This window comes from Vulpes vulpes, chromosome 12 (assembly GCF_048418805.1).
Source record: "Vulpes vulpes isolate BD-2025 chromosome 12, VulVul3, whole genome shotgun sequence".
Classification (NCBI taxonomy): domain Eukaryota; kingdom Metazoa; phylum Chordata; class Mammalia; order Carnivora; family Canidae; genus Vulpes; species Vulpes vulpes.
In genome coordinates, this window is record NC_132791.1 from 92,771,026 (window position 1) to 92,778,496 (window position 7,471).

At 38.6% G+C, this 7,471-nt stretch overlaps 1 pseudogene; it reads right to left on the bottom strand.

The window, feature by feature from the left end:
* Positions 1-5,691: 5,691 nt before the first annotated feature.
* Positions 5,692-7,270, bottom strand: LOC112920468 (elongation factor 1-alpha 1-like; annotated as a pseudogene).
* Positions 7,271-7,471: the final 201 nt, after the last annotated feature.

Below are 7,471 nucleotides of genomic sequence, written 5' to 3' on the forward strand. Positions count from 1 at the left end.
TTCTATTATTAGGACTGTGGAAGCCTGGGGCCCTTTGGCCTTGCTGAACATCTTGAACAATTTTTTAAGCAGTTTGGGTTTGGCAAAACCTATTTTGCCAAGAACATTACCCTTTAATTTTTAAAAACCATGTGCATTTTAAGGAAAATGTAACCCATATGTTCCTAATTCCTCTGTACTAAACACATCAAAATGTTTTGTAAGAAACACTTGATTTCCAAGAAGACTTATGAGTCTTCCTTATAAGACCTTTTAAGTTATTTTCTTTTAAAACAGGAAGTTACTTCTGCCAAGAATAAAATTATTTAGACACCAACTGTTTCAAGAAACTCATGAACTAACTGGACGTATTTTATGTTACTCTGGAATATATTTGCTGAATAAAATGTTAGCCAAAAATCAAATTTAAAAAAAAATTCTTAGGATATATGCATGTTTTCTGAATCTTCATACACTGAAATACTTGGTTATATTGAAATACTTGGTTATATAGATTTACTGCCTGATAAAAAACACTTGCTTCAAAAAAGTTTGTTAGGAATCAGATTTGGGTGTTATTTTGTTTTGTTTTTAGTTCTAAGGAAGATATTCCAGAATCTTATTTGAATATCTGTTTTCAACATGTTACAAACTAACTTTCCCCAAAGACTTTGGAAAGTTTAATTCAGTTTATCTTCATTTTAATATTTCTATCTCTAATACCAATAGTAAGAATAGAAAGAATATTTACCAACCAGCACAGTGTATATTTTTGCAAATGTATATATTCATATAAATGTATGTGTGTGTACTGTGGGGACTCAGGCAGCCTCAGCCTCCTTCAGGAATCTCCCAGAGTCCAAATCGCTGGATTCCTACTCCACAAACTAGCAAAATTTGATGATGTCTCTTTCCAGTCTAGATTCATAGGCTAATGTGTAACAAGTTTGTTACCTCGGAAGGGCAGCATGAAGACTCAAAGGACATATTCTACACAACCCATCAGGCCTGTTTCTGGCTGAGTATCCTGCATATTCTGGTATTCTCTTGTTTCCATGCTCATTTCAAATATCAGATCAGAAGAGAACAGGAGAAACTATCCCCACTCCTCAAGCCTGCAAGGATCCACCTTTTCTCTTTCTCCAGGCTAGATCCCCTCTCAGATCCAACCCCATTTTGGATGATTGTGAAGGCAAAAACCTCTGTTCCCATTGGCCCTGTTGCTCAAGACTCTATGCAGCCTCCTTCATCTCCATCACCATAGTCCCTGGCTGCTGTACCATAACCCCCATCTGTGAGCCGACCTGACCCTGAGAACTCAGAGACAACCCAGTAGATATCACAACAGAGCTATTAGAAGGCAAAATGTTCTGGTATGATTGGTGCTCAATGATAGGAGACGATGAATGTGTTAATTAGCTAAATCGTGGTCATTTCACAATGAATAGCTATAATAAATCAACACATTACATAACATGTATATGTATATGTATGTTATATATATATTATACACAAGTTTTATTTGTCAATTATGCCTCAGTGAAGCTGGGCAAAATATGAGAAATTATATCATCTGACTCTGTTGTGAATAAAATTGTGAATACAATTTGTTGTATGTTAATATTACTGCTTATGCTACTTGAAAATAGGTTGTCTATTTTGTTTCTGATTTCTACATTTTAATCTTCTCCAGACATCATTCCTCATCTGTAAATGGACATAAGAAGATGGAAGGGTTCCTCAGGTTAGTTCTAGCGCAGACTTTTTCTGAACCTATTCTTAGCACATTACTGGAGCTTTCCAGTAATCCTGACATGGAAGAAGTCACTGGTGGGTAGTGTTCAGGGCACACAGTGCTTCTTGATTCAAGCATTTACTAGTTCAGCCCAGAGTTCCTGCTGCATGCCAGACTCTTTGCTAGGATTAGGGATACAAAGAAGAAAGGAAAAAGAAAATGAAATTCTGCCTTCGTGGGTTTTAAAGGGACTTAGAAAAAGAAGCATCCAAACAGCTGTGACAATATCTGATTCGAATTTTCAGTGATAAGAAAAATAATAGAGGCTGGAAACTCTTTGTATTTGACATGAAGCTAGAAACACAGAGGCCGATCAGTCTTGGGATAGTTGGCAAAGAAAACGTGATGTCAGGGAAACCCTAAGAGAGCTCATCAGAAATAAGAGAATTCACTCATTTTTTACACCTCATACCTTTGTCCTCACTCTTCTCTGCATTTTTAAAATGAAAGGTTTTATCAGTTGTAGAACAATATAACTGTAAAGGAATTTAATTCTATTTGCTTTTTAAGTCCTGCCACTTTAGTTTGGGTATGTGAAGCTTTTCCTGTGAGTTCTCCAACACCCCAATGTACTACATCTGCCACCAAAAAAGAGTAGAAGGAAAGAAAGAATAGAAGAACCATCAAAAATTGTACTGTAATAAAACTCAAAATATAAAAATATACAGAATCATAGTTTCTCCAGACTTGGACTGGAGGAGGGCCATGGAAACACCCCAAAATGTACTCCAAATGTGATGGCAAGAGTGCAGCATAATGAGGCCATTTGAAAATTAAGACTCTCTAATCTTAAAAGTCAAGAACAAAGCTAGTCATAATCAAAGTTTTCAAATTGTGAAGAGTAATATTAGAAGGATATTCTGACTCTGTTAAGCTCTTTAAGGATTAAGGCATTTCATGAAATAAATAACACACAATGGATTGCCTGTGTGAGTGTTTAATATGGGAAATGGCAGATCCATCCATAATTTTCTTATTTAACCTAGAGCTTTCTGAATGTACATCGTCAGCATTTTTCGATCTAAATTCTACACCACAAAAAAGTATTTCCCTTGTGCATACTCTGGTAGCAGTTTTCTTCACTGTCAGGATTGCTGGAAAGTTTAGGTGTTAAGAAGAGGTTTGTAAAAATTTGTCCCGGAACTAACCTTAGAAGTTATTACATCTCTTCCATCCCTTTACAGATAAGGGAACTGAGGCCCAGAGAGGTAGGAAATGAGTTGTCTATGTGGTGTTTCTTATGTACAGTGTGATGATTTGATATAGGTGTACCTTGCATATAAATTGGTAGTGTCATTAAAAGCAGAACTTCTCTTGTGAGTATGACCAAATAATAGGAAAATCTTAACAAATTGGTCTTAATAAAGAGCTGATGCTCTTTATTATAGGATTATAATAGGAATTATATAGGAGAATTATATAGGATCCATCAATATGTTGCAATATTCCCAAAAGTTTACATGCAGTTGGAAATTTTCTTTTGGTTAAGGCATAGATAGGAAAGAGAGAGAATTCTCCAAAGTGAAGCAACTGGAGTATATATGGTCATCTCTTACTATTTCTTCTTTATGTATATTGTGTTTGACAAAAAAAAAATAAGAAAGAAGAATAAAGAAAGGAAGGAAGTGAAGGAAAAGAAAGCAAGCCCCCCCCCAAAAGAATAAAATCCAAGCAACTTGAATTACAAATATATTTTTAAAATAGAATCACTAATCTCACCAGCCTTAACTACAGTGATAAGAAAATTTTGTTTGAAAAACAAAAGATACTGAATAATACCAACAGTATTCCAACCACCTAAATTCCATTTTTGTTTTTCGTAAATCTAGGTCTTGACTGGTTTCTTTCAAAATTTACTTTCATATAGGGGAACCCAGGTGGCTCAGTCGGTTAAGTGAGCGACTCTGGGTTTTGGCTCAAGGCATGGTCTCATGGGTTGTGAGATAGAGTCCCTGCATCAGGCTCTGCATTCAGCAAGGAGTCTGTGTGAAAGATACTCTCCCTGTGCCCCTCTTCCTGCTCATTCTCTCTCTCTCTCTCTCTCTCTCTCTTTCTCTCTGAAAATAAAAAATAAATCTTTAAAAAATTTACTTTCCTATAATTTATCTTAAAATTAGGTCTCGAGTTAAAGATCAATGTGCTGAGGAAAGTAATGAAATAAAGGTAGAAAGAATATAGTTTGGGTGAATACAGGTGAAGCCAATGCAAATTTTTCTGGCTGATTAATTTTTTAAAAACTCAGAAATGTTTACCTACGAACTATGAAATGGGCTGCTTTATTTTTAAGCCATCCACAGTGACTACTAGCTTCCCATCACTACAGAAGTATCCAGAGTAACTACAAGTAAATGATTAGTCATGTAACTAACTGTAAATCTAACATGTTTAGTCAGCCTGTTCTTCCTTTCCATGAAGCTGTGTAGAACCGATATGCACGTTAGCAACAGTCTACCGCCATTCATTCCAGGGCAGTCTGTCTAATTTTGTGATAACAGCAATAACACAAAGCAGGATTTATTCTGTTTATGGACCGTGAGTAAACAAAATTTGTGAAGAAGCGAATTGTTTACCCATGTGAGGTGGATGAGCTTTTCCAGAAGAGCAGGATTTAGTGCCCTCAAGGAGACCTTTTATTAAATGGAGCTAGAAATGTGTGTTCATTTCACTGGTCTGAACAGAGCAAAGGCATCGTCATTAAACAGTTACTTTAGGGCACTAGGATTTCCGTATCGGGTATTACATAAACTTTGTACGTACAACCGGGCCTCACAAACAGTAATGGCAACATGATGGTATTTATTAGACCATTCTGCACTGTAATCCCATGATAACAGTTGGAGGGGAGCAAAGCCCTATTCTAGAAGTCAGGACATCTTAGTTTACGTGATCTTCCGTGGGCAAGATACTTAAACTCAGTTCATTCATCTGTACACATGGAAGTTAAATAAGATGAGCTCTAAAATCCCTTTCAGTGTGGGGCACCTGGGTGGCTCAGTGGGAGAAGTGGTTGCTTTCAGCTCAGACCATGATCCCAGGACCATGGGACTGAGGCCCGCAAAGGGCTCCCTGATCCAAGCAGAGACTGCTTCTCCCTCTCCCTCTCCTATTCCCCCAACTTGTGCTCTCTGGCTCTCTCTGTCAGATAAAGTAAAAATCTTCATAAAAAAGTAAAATAAAATCCCTTTCAATCTAAAATAAAATCATTGATTCATTTTCTTTTTCTGTGTTGTCTCCCAAGTTATATTAGAAACATTTTTCTTTCAATGATGCCCCTTTTTGCCCTCCCCAAATGTACACTTAATTCTCAAGAATTAAAACAAGAGTTGAAGTGCACTATACTCTTTCAAAACACATGGAGAAATCAAGACAATGCAAAAGCTGTTTTACGATTGTGGCAGGATCACTAAACAAATCATTTCCATGCCTAAATAACAGGAGGTTAGGCCAGACGTCTCATTTCCCACCCCCCTTTTTTCCATCCCCAAAATAGACTATTTCTTGCTTATTTTGTAAAGTAGGTGTTAAGAAGTTTCTTGGACATTGGGGGAAAAAAAAACAGCCGAACAGTGATGCAGAGTAAAATTTGATTCTATCTTTTATTTATTTAAACATTTTTTTCTCATTAAACTTTTGTTTTAACAGACCTCAAAATTGTGACAGATCTTTGGTCAAGTTGCTTTCATTGGAAAGTATTGATTTTAAAAATTAGTAATTTTAAACTCACACACACACACACACACACACATACACACACCAAATGGTCCACAAAACATTCTTTTCCTTCTGAATGTTCTACGATGCACTGCTATCGTTAACCAGTCTCTTACTATTAAACTTAAATGGTGAATTGACACAAACAGCTTTGAGACCATTCTTCCACCGATTAAGACTGGGGTGGCAGGTGTTGGGGATAATGTTCACTGAGCTTTCTGAGCTCTCTGGGCAGACTTGGTGATCTTGCCAGCTCCAACTGCCCTCTCGTCCACTGCTTCGATGACACCCACAGAAACCGTCTGTCTCCTGTCACAAACAGCAAAATGGCCCTGAGGAGAATAATCAGGGAAGCTCCTAACCTACATAGGCATGCCAGGAACCGTATCAATGATGGCAGCATCACCAGATTTCAGAAACTTGGGGCCATCTTCCAGCTTTTTTCCAGGACTGTGGTCCATCTTCCCCTTCAGTTCAGCAGATGTGCAAGCAAAGTGAGCTGTGTGACAATCCAACACAGGTGCATATCCAACACTGATTTGGCTGAATGGTTCAGGATAATCATCTGAGCTGTGAAACCACCTGCTTCTGTTGGTGGGTCATTTTTATTGTCACCAGCCACAGTGCCACGACAAACGTCTTTGACACATATGTTCTTGACATTGAAGCCCACAGTATCCCCAGGAATAGCCTCACTCGAAGCTTCATGGTGCATTTCAGCAGACTTGACTTCAGCTATATCATTGACTGAAGTGAAGGTGGCCCCTATGCCAGGTTTAAGAACACCAGTTCCTGGGATGCCTGAGGGGCACAGTCAGTTGAGTGTCTGAGACCCTTGGGGTCGTGAGATTGAGCCCAACATGGGGCTCCACGCTCAGCATGGAGTCCACTTAGGATTCTCTCTCCATTTCCCTCTGTCCCTCTCTGCTTCTAAAATAAATAAGTAAATCTTATAAACAACAACAGCAGCAGCAACAACAAAACCAGTCCCCACTCAGTCCACAGGGACAGCACCAATATCACCAATTTTGTAGACCTCCTGGGGGTCTAGACCCAAGGGTTTGTCAGTTTGGTGAGTTGGTGACAATGCAATCCAGAGTCTCAAGCAGTGCTGTTCCGCAGGCATTGCCATCGTTACAGGTGGCTTTCCATGCCTTGAACCAAGACAGGTTAGCACTTGGCTCCAGCATGTATGCCGTCACCGTTCCAACCAAAAATGGAGCATATACTGCTGTTTTGGGACTGTGGCCAACTTTCTTAATGTAGGTGCTGACTTCGTTAATTATTTCCTCATATCATCTGGCTGTAGGGTGGCTCAGTGAACCCCATTTTGTGAACACCAAAGATTAGTTGTTTTACATCCATTGGGTAAGCCAGAAGGGCTTGCTCATGAGTCCACCCACTTTTGGAGATAACTCTTTCAAATTCACCAAAAACAGCAGTGACATTCAGGACAGAGCAGTCAGCGTGAGATGTGTCAGTCATAATGGTTTTGAGAGTCTCTGTGTCTTGGGGTGTCAATGATAGTCACATAATACTTACTGGTCTTGAATTTCCACAAGGAGGTATCAATGGTGATATCACGTTCATGTTCTGCTTTCAGTTTGTCCTCTACCCAGATATACTTGAAGGGTCCCTTTCTCATCTCAGGAGCCTCCTTCTCACATTTTTTCAATAGTTCTTTTGTCGATACCACCACATTTGTAGAACAGATGACCAGTAGTAGACTTGCCTGAATCTACATGTCATGACGATGATGTTGATATGAGTCTTTTCCTTTCCCATTTTGGTTTAGGTTTAGCGGTGGTCCTCATGATACCAGTGTTCTGGTGGAAAACTTGTTGCAAAACAAGGCTGATTACATATTTTTAAAAACTCATAGATCTATTTGGGGAACTTGGTATTTTGATAAGAAATGAATGAAAAGGAAGATCTTGGATCTAAAACTCAAGTCAGATTGACTTCAGATAGAAACCAGTGTGACAA